Source organism: Pieris brassicae, chromosome 8 (assembly GCF_905147105.1).
Source record: "Pieris brassicae chromosome 8, ilPieBrab1.1, whole genome shotgun sequence".
Taxonomy (NCBI): Eukaryota; Metazoa; Arthropoda; class Insecta; order Lepidoptera; family Pieridae; genus Pieris; species Pieris brassicae.
Genome location: NC_059672.1, coordinates 17,142,576 through 17,162,996, shown reverse-complemented (window position 1 = coordinate 17,162,996; position 20,421 = coordinate 17,142,576).

Sequence of the window (20,421 nt, the reverse complement as noted above, 5' to 3'; positions counted from 1 at the left end):
TTGGCGTCTTGCTACTTTGTGTTCACAGATCACAAAGCACGTAAAACTGCATCATTATGTTATGGAAAGCTGACGCCCAGTTATATTCCGAAATGCGTTTATGACTCCTAATTATTTTAGTACTTCTAGGATTAGACATCACAATCCGAGGCCACTAACAATTTATTTGAATTTGCATAATCTCTTATCGCGTTTCAACGTTTGCCCCACTTTAAATGGTAATGAAGGGTTTCAGGGTTTTTATTCACCGCATTTGCGTCTATATCTAGGACTACGTATAAATCGAAAGAAAATAATACGTATAGGGTGTTATGCCATGATTCATTAATTACTTTATCATTTAATGGAAATCGGGAATTACTTCGTAGATTAATAATTTAATCTTATTAAAACTAAATCTGTCTTATTACATAATAATCTGTTTTAAGTTCTTGTTTATCTCTTTCTGTCAAATTGTATTTTGCGCTATAATGAATAGTTGGTACATCAATGGTTTAGTAATTACTTGGAAGTGTATTTAGACTCATCACCGGCGGAATAATTTAGAATACCGACGCTTAAATACCGTGCAACTTGATATGCAGGAATATTTAAAACTTTACTTTCTTAACACAAAACACACATTAATTAATTTAATAAGCACTAAACCGTGAATTTAATAAACAGCAAACGGGTATGCTAATTTTAATAGAATCACTGGGTTGGATTTGTTTAGCTAATCCTTGAAAAGGTTCGTAATACTGTCGCATTAGTCGCCTGGGGACGCATATTCTTCGGACTGGCTCTTCCGTTCCTCTTGAATACTAATCTTGCTTAACGAGCTTTGCCGAACCGGGGTAAATAGGTACTAATAACTACTAACTTATTCCTATTTAATCGTTTATATCTAAGGAACGTAACTATATATGTCTACTGTTAATAAATTTACCTTAATTTAAATTTGCTTTAGGCATATTTTACGAAATTTCTTCCCTGTATGTCCAATTGTGATATTATATTTAGATATGTGTAATATTATAATGTTTATTTGCGGTCCAATTTGCTCGTAGTGTGTACTTTAGTCCCTATGGGCAGACATATTTTTACGTCCTTTTCACAGATGTTTTTTTTAAATTTTCGATTTGATAAAAATACAGTTGGTACGTGAGACTACCAACCGCGGGGGTACATATTTTCATTGTTAAGAATAGAAGTTTTAAATTCATCTTGCATTCAGATTTAACGCGTGGTCCGATTTTTTAGAATAAATGTATCGTTTAATATAATTTTGAATTCGTCACAATGTAACTCTATATAAACTACTCCTATCGTAATTTAATTTTGCACGATTGAAAAGGAAAAAGATGTGTGACGATTACATAATATATTAATAATTAGGCTATTAAATATTATTCCATTATTATACGTATACTAATAGTAATTTTGCATTGAAAAACCAAATATACTGCCTAACAAAAAAGGTTCCCAAGAGGTATGCAGAATATACTCATACACCCATTTCATAAAGCATTCACACACATCGTCCCGCCTAAATGACATATTATTTGACGTTACTCCCAGTGTTGCCAGCTCTAATTGGCCTTAATTACCGCCGTTATGCGGAGAACCGCTGTCCCGAGAGTGCTCACAATACTCGCCTGGTAACATACATATAGATATAATGACGAGATCAAATGCTCATTAGTTGCTTCATTATGAAAGTCGTTACGTGTTATATTGAGAAATAATGTGTAATTAGTTACTTATGTCATATTTCTATACCTATTGTAGTGTTAATAAGATTTTACCGAAGATGTAGTTCTAAGCCCTACAATCCCTCGACGAAAGTGCAGCAGACATATTATTTCATTTTTATTTTGAGCAGTATTTTCCTAGTGGCTTCAGCGGATGACTCCCATCCCTAGGTCTATGGTTTCTATGGTTTGGAAAATTTGGAAAGCGAATTATTTTTTGCTACCTCCTAGAAATCAAAAAGTCTTTTACAGGTCTGCAAAAAAATTGCCAATGATTTTTGCCTCTCACTTTTACATTTGGATTAGCAAACTTCGATATTCTAGAGTAAAAAAGCATTTGGCTGGCGACCAATCAGTGATAGACCTATGCACCCTCAGCTCACACTATGAGTGAAAAGAGCGAAATTGCAGAATTTAAGACAATTGTTGAGGCAAGGGCGACAAAAACTTGACAGCTTATAACTTTTAAATTTGTAAAACCGCCACTTTTAATAATCACTCCTACAGTGAAAGAAAACATCGTGAGGAAAAGGGCATGCCTTAGAGGGTTTAATTCGGTGATGGCGTCTGTCAGACGCAGAAGGCAGAAAAAACAAATGATCATGCAACAGAAATCAGAGGATCAGACCTAAAACGTAACGTAACCACTGGTTTTCGTGGATATTTCTTCTGTAAAGGCTGTTGATAATAGGTTTGCGCTTATTACCCACTAAGTTATATTGGCACTTTATATCTAGGTAGTGGCATCGCATTGTTAAATATAAGTTCGGTTTCTCTACTGTTAATATGTGGTGTAGAGTATTAACTGCTCGGATACTAACCGTGAAATAAACTCCACAGTGTTAGTGGTGGTGTAAGAATGTAATTACATTTGTAACATTCCTTGAAGTTATCTGTTTATTAAGTACATACCTTTAAACTTTATGAACGAAGTAATAAAATATACCTAAAAATACATTTATGTTGACTTGTAAATCATAGGTTATTAAAGACAGTTAAAAACATGTAGTAACATGTGCGCCACAGTGCATTCATTTATAAACTCTTGCCTTATTTACTCATAAATTATTTAAAATTTAAGACATTTTATAGCATAAATCTGAACTTTGCTTAAGCTGGCGCAGAGTGATTAGTAAAGATTCTGAGAAAAAATAATAATGAAATCTTGTTATTTACAAACATAAAAGTAAATATTGACCTGAATCATATTAAACCATTATAATACCGTTGAGAAATTGGTACAATTTTGGGATATAATAAAATCGTTTTTCCGTAGATATTTAACGTCGTCGTAGAATCGCATGGATCATAATACGATGCGAGTTATGAAAGCTACATTATATACCCGAGATCCATAATGCATATAAAGATATATGAGAATATAAGCGATATATACATTGCACTGATAACAAAGCGTACATGGAGATATCTCAGTTCGATTGCAAAGCCCCTTGGTTAGTTTCGCTCTAACACGTAATCCTTCTCACACTAATCTGCCTTCATTCGGGCCTAGAGCTGTTTGTTACAAGACAATACGAGTGGGTAATGATACTATCACTTCACTCCGCTAGTTTTGTTAAGGAAATAAGAAACACACGTAAAAATAAGAGACATTTCTTATTAGTTTGCAATTAAGATAATCGGAATAGAGAGCGTGAATTCGTTGAAAATTGACAGTGATAAAGGTATAGTTTAAATAAACTAAAAGAAAATGTAAATATTAAGGAAGGTAATTTCTTTTCAAATTCAAATTTAAACGTAAGTGTGTAGGACGATAATGGGTCTTGGCACTAACAGACACGGCAATAGTTAGGGCAAGCTTACTTAAACTGTTCATTTGCACTAAATGAAGAGAAACCAGTAACCTATAAACTTTATTAAACTTAATAAATCTAAGTTCTATAATTAATTCAACTATTAAATGAGTGGCTTTTTTTCTGTGGGTTAGAGCTTTTTTTCATTTATGAAAAAATGTATTACCTACTTACACGAAAACTACAAAAAGTAGTCTTATGTCGTCCACATTTCTGAACGTCGACAAGTTGACTATGTTAGAATAAATGTATGCCCTTAGCAATAATTCCCATTTATTATTGTAAACAATACCTATTAAAAAAATAGTTTTATTACCAATGCTACCAATCAGGTACACTGTTGTAATTATAGTACGAGTCGGTATCTTTCCTTCAAATAAGGTTTACGTGGAATGAAACGCTTAAAACAATGAAATAAGACTGAATATGTCTATTCGTTACGAACTCAAAGCGCAACCTGAAAACTGCTAAGAAAACTGGCGTGAAGCAATAGGATTACCGAAGCTCATCATCCCTCCCCAAAAATATGGGGAACCACACGCGCTCCCGGTGGAGAATCCCCCTCTCGGCGTCCTACACCGGGACGCTCAGCACCTATTGCTGGACACTGGCTACACTTCTTATTCTAGGGGAGGGCGCAATTCTGCACGGCAATGTGAGTTTCCATGGGCGGCGGTTCGCTTAACATCAGATGAGCCTCGATTTCGTGTGCCTTATATTCCAAAAACAACAAGAAATTTTAATGGGCTTTTTTTTCGTATACATACTTGTTAAAATATAATTCCCAATCTCTAGGATCATTCATACTTACGTTTTTGTAGTGTTCATTTTGTCCTAACTATATTTTTATAACTATTATAATTTAATTTATTAACATCAAATGAGCTTCCTGCCCGTTTGCCCCGTTTTATATAGAAAAAAATATTTAAGTGTGAACTCCACTAGGGATTTTGTTTAAAATTAAGCACACCTCGTCACATAAATCGTTTTAGTAATCCTGTAGACGGCAGGTAGACTTATCAGATTATATAATGAGTTTTACAACACACATACTAGTTATTTTTAAAGTTTTAAATTAATATAAGGTGAAAAAAACAATGTTAAAGCGCGTCTGAAAATGTATCACTCAGCTGCCCGTATAGTGCCTATACATAAACAAGGGTTGTTAAGTAAAACTGCGGTCCATTGCAATAGATACATGTAGATTTATAGGAGTTTCTAATCCAGACTAAAATACGTGATCGTTTAGTCTTGCAAAACGACCTATGCTTTATCGATGCCTTCTAAATCCTACCAATTCCATTTGATTTCTCATTCGTTTAATTGAGGCTAGTTCGCACATCGATGTTTAGGTTAGTTTATTCTGTTTATATTTGAAAATTTCTTTGTTTTTATTTTGTAACAATATCTTCGTTGGATTTGATTGAATCTGGGATTCATATTTTGCATATTTTTTTTAACATAACAAACGGGTGTCAAACGAGCAGGAGGCTACTACTGTTAAGTGATACAGCGGCCCATGGACACTCATACTGCTAGAAGGCTCGCAAGTGCGTTGCCGGCCTTTGGTACGCTCCGTCTTCCTAAGTTGAATTGGTTCGGAAATACTTCTGTGGGTACCTGGTTCCACGGAGCGGTGCTGCGCGGCAAAAACTGCCTTAACTACTCAGTTGTGGAACGATAACGAAACACAGCTACAGATATTAATCCGAACAACTACTCAGAATTTCTACATGATAAATTCGGTAAAAGATGCAGAAGCCTCTAGGCCTACATCTGTTCAGGGGATCCAGTAAGTGAGTAAAACGAAAAAAGTTAAACGATGCGAATCGCACATCGTTTAATACAGTAAAGTCTAAGAAAACTCTTAAAGCATGTTATCGTCAGTATTGATAATTTAAATAAAACTGGAAAGACGATACGACATAATTACGAACCTGGTAAAACGGTTCGTTGGGAAATAATTTTAAAATGCTTCATCGTTTCCTTTTGACTTAGGCTTTTTTTACTTTGTAACTAAGTACGTTACCTGTTTTTTGAATTGAAAACAATCATTATTTACTATTTCATAATTCGTATGGATCTCCAATGTCCACTGGACCATGAAAACCATGTATTAACATGACGGATTTTAAGATTGTGTATAATTTTGAGTAATGATCCCAAGAAATTATTCAACTCATTTCATCATTTCATCTTGATTGATATGTTTGTTCGTAACTTTTAAATTAGATATGTGGCATACAAATGTTTGGACTAAATTGTTTACTTAAAGATTTACATGAATGTACGTCTTATACGAAAGCGATAAGGTTGAAATTAGCGTATGAAAAGCTAAGGCTGGATAGAATAAGTAATTTTAGTTCTTATCTCTTAGGCAATGTTCGTGATTAATTTGAGTTCTTTTGAAGAAGTTAACTTGTTTACCATGCTAAGTTCTAAAGTATCAGTCTGCTATTTGCTAAAAGTTCGCCAATATTGGTATGAATATTTCAAGTAGGTTTCCAAATTATTTTTTCAGTACGAGAAAGTTTTTGAGTCAACAAACGACGATCTTTTCCGGAAATTTTATTTATTTAACTGAAGATATATGAAAATATCGACTGCAAATATGTGAATGTCAATAATAATATACGTATAGAAAACTTATTCAATATCTATTCAAACTGAGGGCTTACACCAAGTATTGACTGACGGCTTTTAGATCGTAGTATTTGCAACAAACAAAGATTTATCTTTACAGAATGCATTTATTTGATTAAAACACTCAATTATATTTAAGCTGTTAATAATGAGCATAAATACCATAAGGGAATAATAATAGAAAAATATAATAATAATATAGAGAGTTCAACACGCTTATCACATTTAATTCGTCTCTAGTAAGTACCTAGCTAGTATGTTGTGTTATATTTTTAATGTTATTATATTATGTACAATACAATCTATCATCTACATCAATTAAACACATTAGTTTATGTTCCTTAATCGATAAGTCAAGCTTTATTGATAGTTTAAACGATTATACTCGTAAATTACTTTTATTAAGCTCACTTTTTTCTAGTCTTTCCTTCTTAACCTACATTTACTATAATAATAGTGTTTACGGTAAATAACTACGTAATCAAATCTCTCTGTAGCTGCAATAACGTGAAACAGCACAATTATTTTGTTTAAATATTCCGTTTGGAGAATGTATTAAATTTGTATCCTAATTGTAGTTAGAAAGTTCAAGATGTCATTAGGGAAAACTTGTGTACAATATCTTTAGTAAATTTCTGGTGTAACTTCTTTGAGCCAGATAAATCGCTTGTTAAGTCGCCAGACATAATAATAAAAGTGTCTTCGTTTACTGAGAGCATTTCAACGTCTGGGTTTCTTTTTATTTATTTACTTACCCATTCTGTCAAGAAAATAAACTTAAATATATTCGTATATACACTAGAGCAGTATTGGCCAAGTGGATTCTCATCCCTGACGTCGTAGGTTCGATCGCCGGCTGTGTAATAATGGACTTTCTTTCTATGTGCGCATTTAAAATTCGAAAAAATTCGTGAGGATACCGGCTTGACTTAGCAAAAAAGATAACGGCGTGTGTCAGGAAAAGGAGGCTCACTACTTGCCTATTAGATTGACAAATGACCATGAAACAGATACAGAAATCTCAAGCCCAGATCTAAATAGGTTGTAGCGCCAAAGATTTATTTATTTTATTTTTTATTAATATACTATAAATTATTAAAATTACATGGCAATTTTACTGCATCATGACCACGAAAGGTTTTATATAAAAGTCAAATCTTTCAGTTCTGAAAATCTAAGTCACACGTTAGCATATTAATTTTCCAGTGAAAATGAATGACATAGCTTGTCACAGAGAATTAGCTAACTTTTGTAACCATCGGGAGCCGTGCAAATTGTCCACCTACTCGTAAGCCTGCATCACAATCTGACGCACGTAGTCTACCCCCTACTCTTAGAACTCGGTTAAAACTACTCGACAACTTCTATTTGATTATGTGATGGCATAATGGTAAAGTATCTGCCATCTAGGTTCTAAAACTAAAAATAAAGTAGCATTACGAAATAAAAATTACTTCGATTTTGTTCCCTTTGGAGTAGAAACTTTTGGTCCTTCCAAGTGCACAGGCGCTATTTAAAGATTTAAGTTGGCGCCTGGTAGATAGTATCGGTGACCCCAGAGCTGGTGCTTTCCTCGCTCAACGAATAAGTATCGCAAAACAGCGAGGAAATGCTAAAAGTACCAAACTTTTTAATTTTAGGTTAAGAAAATTGTAAATACTGTTTATTAGATTAGTAATAAACGGACGGTTTTTTACGAATAACTTTTGTTTTTTGGTATTAAATGACCATTTATTTGTTTCATTTTGACGGTGTTTATTGTTTGTTTCCCTAGAACAATTACATTTTCTAAACGTTGTTGCTAAAACAATGAACACCGACAAAAATAGATATATCAATTGGTAAAGTTTTTCAACAAAAAATTTCGTCTTTCAGCTATTTATTATTAAATATGAACAAATATATTGGTGTTTAAAAAGTGTGAGAGTCTTATCTTTAAAATCTAAATACATCAAAGGAATAAATGTGAGCTGTAGTAGTGGAGTTTCGAGCGAAAACTGGCAAAGCTGGTTATTTGTTGAAACCGCGCTAATAAAGACTGCAGGCCACGTGGCGTTGACGGCGCGCCTCTGCAAAATGCCGCCATTTCACTGTCTCTTGCATTGTCTGCCAACTCTGTTACATATTTCAGTTATATTTTGCAGATACCTTTTATATAATGCAATGGGTGGATGGATTAAAGGACTTAAATTATTTTCAAGAAGAAATCTTCAGTTAAGTTTCTTGAAGAATTCTTCTCGTAGGAAATAACATGATATTATGTAGTCCTCCATTTAGCGAATTACAGGTAGAACAGATAAACGATAAACGATGTTCGATTATATTATCTGTGAGAAAATGAGCTTTTCCTATATACATTACTAAACATATCAGAAGTAAAACAATCAATCTATCAAACCATCTAGTACCGACTTTGCGGCATTGACGTTAAAATGGTAACATTATTATTTTTTAATTTATCAGGGGGCAAACGGGCCGCACACTCACCTAATGTTAAGTGATACCGCCGCTCATGGACACGCATATTTCCAGAAGGCTCGCAAGTGCGTCGCCTTAAAATGTAATAGACAAATCGTAATATCAAATAGTTATTTGTCCACTTAATGCGGCAGTTTCTCGCTGTAAATAATTAAATTTGATAGATGTGTAGTTGATTTACTACCGCATAAAACTGTTTAAGTCAACCCTTCATCTACGTAAAAGTAATTTCCCAAAGTTACCGAAGATTAAGCAGCATTTTAGAGCCGGATCACACATGTTTGGGACAAGGGGATGAGCTATAACTTATGGTGCGGAGTTTCTGATAAATCTTGTGCAACTAACGATGCGTTCACCTTTTGTGGTTGCGCTTTTGTTTGGGAAACCCTTGTCTTCGGTGATGCGTGTTTTGGACATTAACGCCGCTTTGTTTTACTACTAATATTTTAGTATTACCATTAAATCATAAGAATGGTTAGTAAGTTATTGAAAAAGTATTAAACAATATTATTATTTTATGAAGTTGTTTAATTCCTCAAAAGCATGAGCGCTGTCAGAATAATTGTTGGGGATGTATTTTCAATACCTTAATCTATAAATTGATAAAAAGATTAATCGTTTCGGTCATAGAAATGTGTCAAATTATTAGACAGCGATTTAAATTAATTTATTCGGCCAACTATGAGATATACTTTACAATAAAAATCGTAATTTTTGTATACATTTTCTTTATGGCAATCCTGCATCGCACGAGTAACATATGATATTGTGATAATAGTATAATATACATTAGTAACAGTAAATATTTCAGAAATTAGAGAGTAATTATCTTTGGTAAATTTTGTGGTATCTAAATATTCGATAGTTGTTTACAAATAAACGAAATATGGTTTTGGCGCGAGTGAGACTAATTGGCGCGCTGTATTTGCTTCACTGGACAGCATAAGTCCAGATCGGAAATTGGTTTAGCTCTGGGCGATTTATACCATTTCATTGGTACTAAGTTTATCGTATTTAGAAATATCATTTAGAAATCTACTAGCTATCTCTTATATTGGACGAATGAGTTTTTGACAATTACAAAGTTATAATATACCGTATTCTAATGCGCAGTTTGTTAATAACATCATTTTTATTGATCTAAAAGATGATTATAATTATATATACGATCCTTTATTACCTTTATTATGACCAAGGACAAATATGATCTATATAACAGTTTTACTTACTTGACATGTTGAAATAATCAAGAATGATAATGAAAATAAAAATAAAAAATAGATTACCACCGCCAAATGTATCTTGAAATTTAACAACACTTCTGGGACTACAACGTGCCATAGAAACCGCTTTCAGTTATCTTTAAAACAGTTAATGGTAAACGATAAAACTTTTTAGTATAAAATTAATTTAAAAAAATAAATTACTTAAATTTTTAATCTTCATAATATTCGATAACCTAAAGTAAAGTAGAAAACCGTTGTCCGATCGTTTCACCAGATTATTAAGAAATGTATTTGTTTTAAATCAAAAGGAACTAATTTGCAAATTGCTGAGCCACGAGCCGCAATTGGAATTAATAATACGCATTAATAAACTAGCTTCCAAAGAGAAGTTCAACTTGACTATTCAATTAACTTTGAACAGGATTCTGCGATTGAAGCAGTTATCTTTAGTATTGGTAGCTATTTAGAATAGGTAGTTCTGATAGGTGATATCGTTACATTAAACCTAACCGAGCGTTAAACATTTGTTAGGGGCCTGTACATACTGATCCTAAATAATAATAACAGGTTATATCCAAAGACCACGTTGACAATGCTACGAGTCGTAGATTGGTTTGAAAAAAACGGATCATAAGTCTTTTAGATTTATATATTCATAATCACGTGATATAATTTTAATATTTACGAATAATTTAGCATTTTTTTAGTGTACCATGTGTTTATAAATGTTCTTTAATTAAAACCCTAAGCGTCTGTGGCTATACGATGTAATTTTTTCCAAATCATTCGAAGTTATTATCTAGTCTGTTTTAAATTTCAGAGTTTTGGACCTTCATCATAAGGAAACTTAAGACTTTTTTCGTGGTTAACAATGTGCTTGAATGAATTCTACAACTTCAATGACAAGCGTTTGATTATTTGTAACAATCAATGTTGAGGTTAGGCAGAAGGATATATCTATTTGCCTAAAATATGGTAGAAAAGAAAAAAATATTTTTTCTGTTTAAATGAAGATACATTTATAAAAGTAATAAAGACAAAAACGGTTTCCATCCCGTTTCATTTCAGAAAATATTTTAACTGAAAGCGCCGACGTGAGCTTTCAAACAGATCTAAGTAAGCTTGAACGGTTGTGTAACCGCTTCTGAAAAGCCGTTTTCTCGCATTTATCTGCGAGTGAGCTCTAGGCCTAATAGTTCCCATATCCGCCAATTCTATTTGTGGTAAGCTTAAAGGATAACGTTTGTGTTACACGATAATCAAGGATTCTATCCTACTTTGTTCCCAATTTACATAAAGATATTGTGATCACTTTTCAATAAAGAAAATTACATTTGTGAATTGTCACTTGCGCATCTATGGGGTGAGAATCTAAGCGCTTAGAAATACGAACGATGGCTCTTTTTTCGTTTGATTTTAATTTTTTAAACATGAATGATGCGCATGTGTGATTGGACTAGAAATGATGACGAATCACAATCAATTGAAACTTATCATCATTTCCTCTTGTCATAAATTAAATATCATATTTTAATCCTCAACCCAACGCTATTTTACAGTGTTTAGTAACACTTTATGTAACGCTTTACTTAAAACCATTATAGCTACTTTTGTTTATCAGTTTTAATTACATTATTTTTAAATTAATATGTCTACGTACATACGCTTCTTTTCATAATATTAGTCTTTAATAGGCGCATAATGAAGTGTGATTATTAATCGTGGTTTTTATAAGAAACTGTGTCTTATCATAATCATCATAGCATCATCACTTGCATTGTACTAGCGAATTTGAATGACTTGATTTCAAAACAAAAGCGATCTTACTGCATCGAATTATTCCCAAGTTATGCGTATTTGCAAATATGCATTTAAACATGCTTCACAATTCGGGATTCCGGAAACTTAGGTATTCAATTTGCATTTTAATTGTATTGTGGTGTTTGATATAAATTAGCTGGTATTTAAGATGTGTGGTACTAACTGCGTATATATTTACACGGGAATCTTACAGAAAAGAACCTCACTTATTTATATATTTATTGGTTTAGTTAAACATGTTGTATTCCGATAACAGCTTGTTTTATTGTAAATCGTTTTCAATGAGAAACTTATAAATTATTCCCATATTACTTCTGATGATATTAGTGATTATTGGTAAGTTAATTTTATTTACCGCGAATGAATGTTCAAATTGTTAAACACAAAATTATCGAGACTTTCTATTGATGATTCTCAGTATTCGACTACATATTATGTGTGTGTTTATTATGTGGATATTTGTTTTAAAAGAAACCTTTCCTAGCCTACATGCAGTCAACTACATTAAAAAGAGAATTACAACTTCTTAGGTCTGGGCCTCATATTTCTGTTTTATTTCATGATTATTTATTTTATCTGATGGGCAAGTTTGATCAGTGTCAGCGATCAGCTGTGTTGGATACACATATCGACTTTTTGGTAAGGCACGACGGAATCCTCACGGTTTTTTCCTTCTCGTATCAGCGAGTGTATTTTTTTATGTAATAGCAGGCAAACGGGCAAGAGGCTCACCTGATGTTAAGCGATACCGCCGCCCATGGACACTCACATTGCCAGCAGGCCCGCAAGTGCGTTGCCGGCCTTTCAAGAATTGGTACGCTCTTTTCTTGAAGGACCCTAAGTCGAATTGGTTCGGAAATACTTCAGTGGGCAGCTGGTTCCACATAGTGGTGGTGTATGCATAACCTAAGACCTACCTATACTTACCTCTCATGCTGAATAGGCCACCACTGTTTAAATACACTATAAAGACAAAGACATATTCAAAATGAACCATTATATCATTAAATGGATTGCCGCAATATGGAAAAATAGGATAAATTACCCTTCAAACAAAAAAATCCCCTCATTTCACCTGACATGTCTTTGATCCCCAGGATACAAATATTATACAGGGCTCGGAAACAATTAGTGTATATATGTAGCTAGGGTGCTCCGGGAAACGTCCAATTTAATATGAACTCTCGTATCTAATGATACGTAGGGAGGAATAATGTCTACGTTGGAAATAATTATTTCGCAGATAATTTGTAGAAATTTTACTAAAGGTACTTATTGGGAACGTTTATTATTTACACTGACGTTCTTAATGACAAGCTTTTTATTGTATTTTGTTCGTTAAAACGCGGCCCATTAAGTTTTTAATTTGTAAAAATGTATATTTTTATAGTGTTTAAAATAATTTATATAAAAACTAAATTAGATTAGGTTTTAAAAAGGTTTTTTGTACATTTATATATAATTGAAATATTTTTTAGAATAAATAATTACGGATCAATCATTTACTCGAGACTCGAAGTCACTTCTTATTATAATTGATAGACACAACCGCTGGCGTCACAACCTTGAGATTGCGTGGAACAAAAACTCATTATTTTTTTACGTTACAGAGTTACAGAGAGTAACGGCTCTGATAGTTCAGAAACAAATACAGAATGGTCATGTGGTACACAGTTACGCGCTCTTGCCAAAGAGTCGGATGAACTTAAAATCGCATTTGGTGTTTAGTTGTCAGCTGTACAAAATTATTAGGACTCAAATATGTATATTTTCAACATGTTACTTTTTTATCAAGCATCAAATAATTTTAAGTTGGGGTTAGGAGGTAACTGAAAATATAACAAGAACTAAGCAATATTGTATCACGCAACGGATCAATTTATTCTGGTCGTCGATATCTGCTCAAGGCAGCTTAGACAGAATCCCGCGTAGAAGGGGCGCGGTAACACCAATATCATAGATAAAGGCGTGCTATTGTTGGCGGCTTAATTGTGCGATGATAAATTCGTTGTGTGGGTCCCTTTGATAAAATTAACTAGAAACTAAAGACCATTTTAATTGAAGATATACAACTGAAGTATTACATAATATTATCATCATCAATGGCTGTAAAGCCCCTTGTGGGCGTGGGAGGCTAACCTGAAGTATATTTCGCCACCAAAATATCAACTTCGAACCCTTACTGTTTCGGGGTCGTTGACAACACCATCCCACCAACACTGCCTCGGTCTTCAAGGTTCACTTTTGCTACCAGGTTGTGAGTTCACCATTTGAGCTTTTTGCATTTTATGAATTATACGATGTTGTTATTATGATGTTATAGAGTTCTTCACTGTAGCGAATACGTCAAACTTCGGCGCAAATAGGTCTTCTTTTTTTGGCCATGTTAGCGGCAGCACAATATTATACATTCATTATAGGTTTTACAATGGACATGGAAACACATTTCCACTTAGAGTCCTTAGAGACCAGCGTGCAACATGCTTAAAAGGCAGAGGACGTACTCGCGGGGGGCGTATCACTTAACATCAGATGAAGCTCCTGCCCGTTTGCCTGTTCCCTAAAAACTTATAAGTACAAGAAGTAAAAAATCTAAATCGTTTGCTTGACAAAGTTAAACATAGCAATATACACAAGCAAATCGCGAAACATTCTTGGCATTTTGATTCTAAATTTAAGGCGTTAAGGCGTTGTGTCTTACTATTTTATGCCTGAACAAAAACGCCTTTTCATATTGCAGCATTCCACGGCCGAACGATCTTCAGTCGCATATTTAAGTCTCTTATTCCCACTTGTAAAAAGGCTTAGGCCTACTTAAAAATGCATGAGATCTCAAGCGCGTAGTTATGTGGTGTGGAGTCAAGAACTAAATTTTTCCTCTTTTCAAGAAATAGAAGAAAAGATAAGGTTCTTTCCGTAAAATGCTAGTGCATTTGTATTGCGATGTGAAATGTATATAGGTACAAAACACTAAACTAAGATATTTTAATTATATATTTCGCTTATTTTAGATTTGTTTTTTCATATTTTGTACAGATATAAAACAGTTTAAAACGTTGATGAATCATTTTTAAATCATAAAAGAAAAACCTTGGAACGATAACGTATTGTTATTACTATTAAGTGCATAAGTAACATAAACAAATTATATATGCATAATCACTTGCATTGACTATATATGGCGATACGTTATACAGTAAAAAATAAATAGGCCCATCAAAACCTCATACCCTTCGGTAAAATACGTTAAGCTATATTAAAACCAAAAGGAACGAAACATCAAAACCGTATGCGATACATCAAAGGCGATCCACTTGGCCACATTTTGCCGCTTGTCCGACTGCGCGTAGACTTTTTATCCGCACAATTAGTTCGCGTCTGTTTTTGACGTTACCCCTACGATAAACACGTCCCAATCGTATACTGAAGAATTAAAAAAGCGCACATTTGTATGGGTATGACATTTGCTCACGCTTTGTCACGTGACCATTTTCATTCAAATTCGTTTGGTGTTATCACACCTGTCGAAATGTTTGTCGTAAGCTCCTCTCGTGAGTATGGCATGTCTGGAGAACTAAAAATAAAAGTAAAAGATTTTTTCATGAAAAAGTAAAATCAATGTGATGAGTTATCATTATTTTATATTTAAAAGATACCGTCTCAAACAACAAAGAAGGACGTAAATGGACAGATGGTCCTCAACGGTAGTACGTAACTTTATTTTGAATTATTGTATTTATTATTGTGTAACGTAATACAAGATATGTTGTCACCTCGCTAATTCTATGAAATGGTAGTAGTGGTTCACGTGTCTAAGGTTGAAACGTCTTGCGAAGGCTTACAATGGCAGTACAGCTTAAGGGATTTCCGAATACTAAAGGTTGTATCATATATTTATTCTACTGAGAATTGTTTGAGTTTGTTCTTTTAAAATACGATAGTAGCAAACGCAACCTATAATTTATAGCATTAAACTTTCCGGATTTTCTGCTGTGCTATTGGAATTTTTTTGGTATAATACTGTACAAATGAGACGAGGATTGGTTCCAAAAATATTTTTAGAACATTCAGACTTTGTCTTAAATAAATAATGGTTCTATTTTACACGAAGAAATAATCTGATATTTCACGTAATGGCGAATTTTTGTGTTTTTGTGCCACTCCTAAGTTTTATTTGCATGGAAACTGATAATAACGCACGATACATACAAGGAAATAACTTGAATGTTGCCTCCTACAATAATTGTCACTTATAACAACTTCGACAGTTTTTAATTAAGGACTTACCAAACTCTTAATTTAAGTTAAATAATATATTATATTTAACAATCTTCGTTGTTTTAAGACTAAGCCATCTTAATAATTGTTTAAATAATGTCTATCTGTCTCAGTTACTTCTAGTGCTTTCTGTCCAAAGATAGCTACTTTGTCTCTTCAGTCAGATTGTATATTTGTGAAAATTTAACTATGTACATTAAACAATAGTAAACGTAGCTACAGGTATATTTTTATTCGGCACTTAGCAAAAATTTTAAAAGCTCTGAATTTGTTCGGTTTGTTACGTAATCCTCTTCTTAATGTATAAAGGTGTTACCAGTAAACCGGCGAATTCTCTTTCATTACGCGTTTAAAAGAAGGAATTAGGCGGCTTCAACTGCATTATTAACAAATCCACATAATGTTGCTATGGTGACCATACTTTTATGTTCAGTTATTGTTATATTCAATTACAAAATTAATTCATATTAAAAATTATAATGTGTAGTGGCTATATTGTTAGTGTCAGGAATGTACAACTGTAATGTGTTCTTTGGTGCGATAGATGCGGCCATGCATTTCCACCTCAGGTAACATTAAAGTTCTATTTAGCAAATTTAAAATGTATAATAATTTTCTACGAAAAAAAAACGGAAAAAAATCGAATACTAATAGTTAATTATAACGTACGTTTATATAAGTGGCTGATGCAACGAGTGATTTCAACGTTCTCAGAGGTTCGATCATCGGCTGTGCATCAATGGAATATCTGTTTATGTGCGCTTTTAACACTTGATAGTGTGGTGAAGCAAACATCGCGAGGAAACCGGCATGTTACATAAAAAAATCGTTGACATACGTCAAAAGGCGGTCTGAAAGGAAAACGATAAAAAAAGGAAATTTCCTTCTTTATTCCGACCAAGGTCGAAATAGGGTTGTAGCGCTACTGAATTATTATTATTATTTATAAGTATCTAATACGAGACACGAAACTATAAAGAGATAGATAACGTTGTAGTTCATTAAACAAAGTGCGCAAAATATAGTCGTAAAAATATATATTTAGAGTAACTCGACGGGATAGAATATATATTGGGAAAAGTGCAAGAAGAACTTGAGTGACCCAGAAACCGTGGATTATTAAAAGTTTTCAAAGAGCTGGCTCATAATGATCGCAGCTGTTAATAAAAATATAATATTGCTCTGAGTAAAATGTTTTATAGCTGAGTGATGTTTAGCATGAATTAAACGTAAATTTGGCTTCATTTAAGTTTTGTTATGTCATAAATTAAAAACATTCCACTCATATCTTATGTAACAAAACTTTTGCAGTTTAAGATACAACACAACCATTGACCGTCCAAACCGGAATACTCCAAATTGAAATAGGGCCCATATTTTTTGAGATTGTTTCATTATCAATTTTACATCATTAATATACTGATATGCAGGTAGAGGTCACCTTTTATCCCATAATAAATTAGTTCACTGGGATTTACCGGGTCTTGAAGGCCAGATCATGGATTTTTTTTTAAAATTTCAATATAAAGAATATTGAAATATCCTTACAGGCATGTACGTAATTTTAACAAAACCTTAAGGGCCTTAGGCTCCGCAAGTATCTTTCAGCATCGCAAACTATCTCGTGCTCGTTGCGTTCAACCTCGAACGCCTAAACCGCATCTTCAGTAAAACAAAAATACGAATATAATACTATAAATTAAATTTCTTTCGAATGTATTACACTATTTAATTCACTCGTTACTAACTCTTACAATAACCGCTAAAAATCAATGGAAAATAATATACTAATACATTCAAATTTAGGTCAGTAAAAGAAGTTTGATATAAATGTAGTTACTTGCATAAAGCATCAAACATAGTCTGGTTTTGTATACATTATCATATCTTCAAATTGTATAAAAGATATTCACTCTATTCATTATGAAAAGAATATGAAACTCGCTATAAGCCGCTTATTTGTTGTTCAAATGAAACGCATGACAGCGGGTCTTAAGTACTTTAATAGTCTCTTTATTTTTGTAATCTACTTTGAACTAACATAGCATTTTAAATTCTTTATTTTTCTTTCATATAATTCAAATTTTCAATCCGAGGAACGATGTCTGGGATCATACCTAATTTAAAATTAAGTTTATTAATTTGATGTTTATACTTATTTTGTTTAATGTAAACATTGAGTTTGCGTACTTTCGTGTAAATGTGGCGTCCTTGGTATAATTCTTGGCGAACCGTAATTTGTTTCGGTTTTGGACAAACAAAAAGTCATCTATTTGCTTTAGTAAAACATCAATAGACGAAAAAAAATGATATGTTCTGTTTTAAGCTGTATTGATGGTTTAACTACAAGCACAATAAAATAAAATATAGTACACTATACTACTAAACTGTTAGAAACTCAAAAAAATTAACAAGAAATCTGGAGTTCGGTAGCCAATCATTTATTATGAATTGTGCTCATGGAGAACACATAAACAAATATATCTGGGCCCCATACTACTTTTATCTAGTTAAAAACCATTGGCACATATTTTTATTCGTTTAGGATCTTTTACATGAAATATTTGGTTGTACATATTCAGGTTAATTAAAAACTGAATTCCAACTCGACATTCCTTTTATTTCATGTCGATAATATTTACACAAATATTTTTTTATACATTTCAATTTGTATACGTGAGATGGAACTGTGGTACTTAAAACATTTTAAAGAGATGATGTATTAATTTTTGATTTAGATATTACTATTTTGTTCGTATCACTTTTAGGTTAGTGGTGTCTGGGATACAAACAGTCGATGACGAGTGTCAGGCACAGAAGGCCGATCGCATACTTGCCAAATAAGTAAATGACAGGATACAGAAATCTGAAACTAAAACCGAGCATAGTTTTATGTTTATATGACTTTGATTTTTGGATAGCTGTACTAATAATTGTATTACATAATAATGTGATTTTGGTTATTAATGTATCATAAAAATACCACAACTCCATTACTCATACAAATATATTTGTCATTTCACCCTCTTGTAAACAGACTCCATTAAAACATCTCGCAAACTTACGTTTACATTTAGTAATTGAAAGTGCCATAAATGTGGCATGAGGGGAGAACACAAAGGTATTCCGCAACGCAATAAAAAGACGAAAACGTTAAAACTTTTCAAAAGCAAAGCCATTATGTCTATTGTCAATTTCCCCACAAATATAAAAAAAACCACTCGCATAATTGAATTTCCTGTCCCCGGTAGATAAGTAGCGGTCTCGTTTACCGAAGGCTATGTATCGGAAAAAAGTACCTTAATTCCTGAAAGATGTTGCGTATGAATGAAAAATAATAAAAATATGGTTTTAACAGGATGTACCACGAATTTAAAAGATTAGTCAATAAGAACAGACAAAGTCTAGAAGGGCGAGCTCACGACTTCGTTTGCAGAGAATTAGATAAAGTGGTACATATGCTTTTATGTGCTGTATTATACTGCAAATATAATTAATTGAATCTGACCCCCAGAACAAACATTATTATGTTTTATATGCGATACGATATGTTTTTTCGTTACCTAAAATGTCAACGACTTTTGTCTAAGTTTTAGACGGTCGTCAAAATATTGTTAACTCATAATATTAATAACTTTTAACTTTCCATTTTAAGTCGTTAATGGTGATTTTTAACTAAATAATAAACATACAAAAATAACATTAAAAACCTATGATTTCCTAAATAAAAACATGGATTGTAAGTTATGTAGGTTAAAAATCATTTTACCTAAACTAATTCAAACAATTAGTTTATATTTTTTTTTACAATTTGTCCATTAGACATAACATTATTAACTTAAGTATTCGTTGTTCTTGTTGAGTAGTGTTGGCCTAGTGCCTAGGCCTTCAACGTGCGACATAATCGATTTAATTCGATCCCCTGCTGTGCACCAATGGATTTTCTTTCTATGTACTCATTTAACACTCGCTCGAACGGTGAAGGAAAACATCGTGAGGAAACCGGCATGCCGTAGACACAAAAGGTCGACGGCGTGCGTCAGGCACAGAAGGCTTATCACCTACTTGCCTATTAGATTAATAAATGATCATGAAACAGATACAGAAATCTGAGGCCCAGACCTAAAAATTACCTTAAAAGCGCAATTGTTTTTTTTATTCCTTGTTCTAGTTATCTATTCTCATATATATAGTTTTAATGTAATACTAGATCTGCCTACTGAGTCCCGGTAGAATGCGACAGCGACCCCGGTACAGCCTCTGTAGGAACTACTCGAGGTGGTTTTAGTGGGTATTGTTCACCCATTCTCTGAATAGCAGTGATTTTGGCGTGGGTCGAGTCCCACATACCCCTGCAACCTTTGAGGGCAGGGGGGGGCATGCACAAATGCATTTACACCTCGGGTATCAAGAAAAAAAAAAGATCTG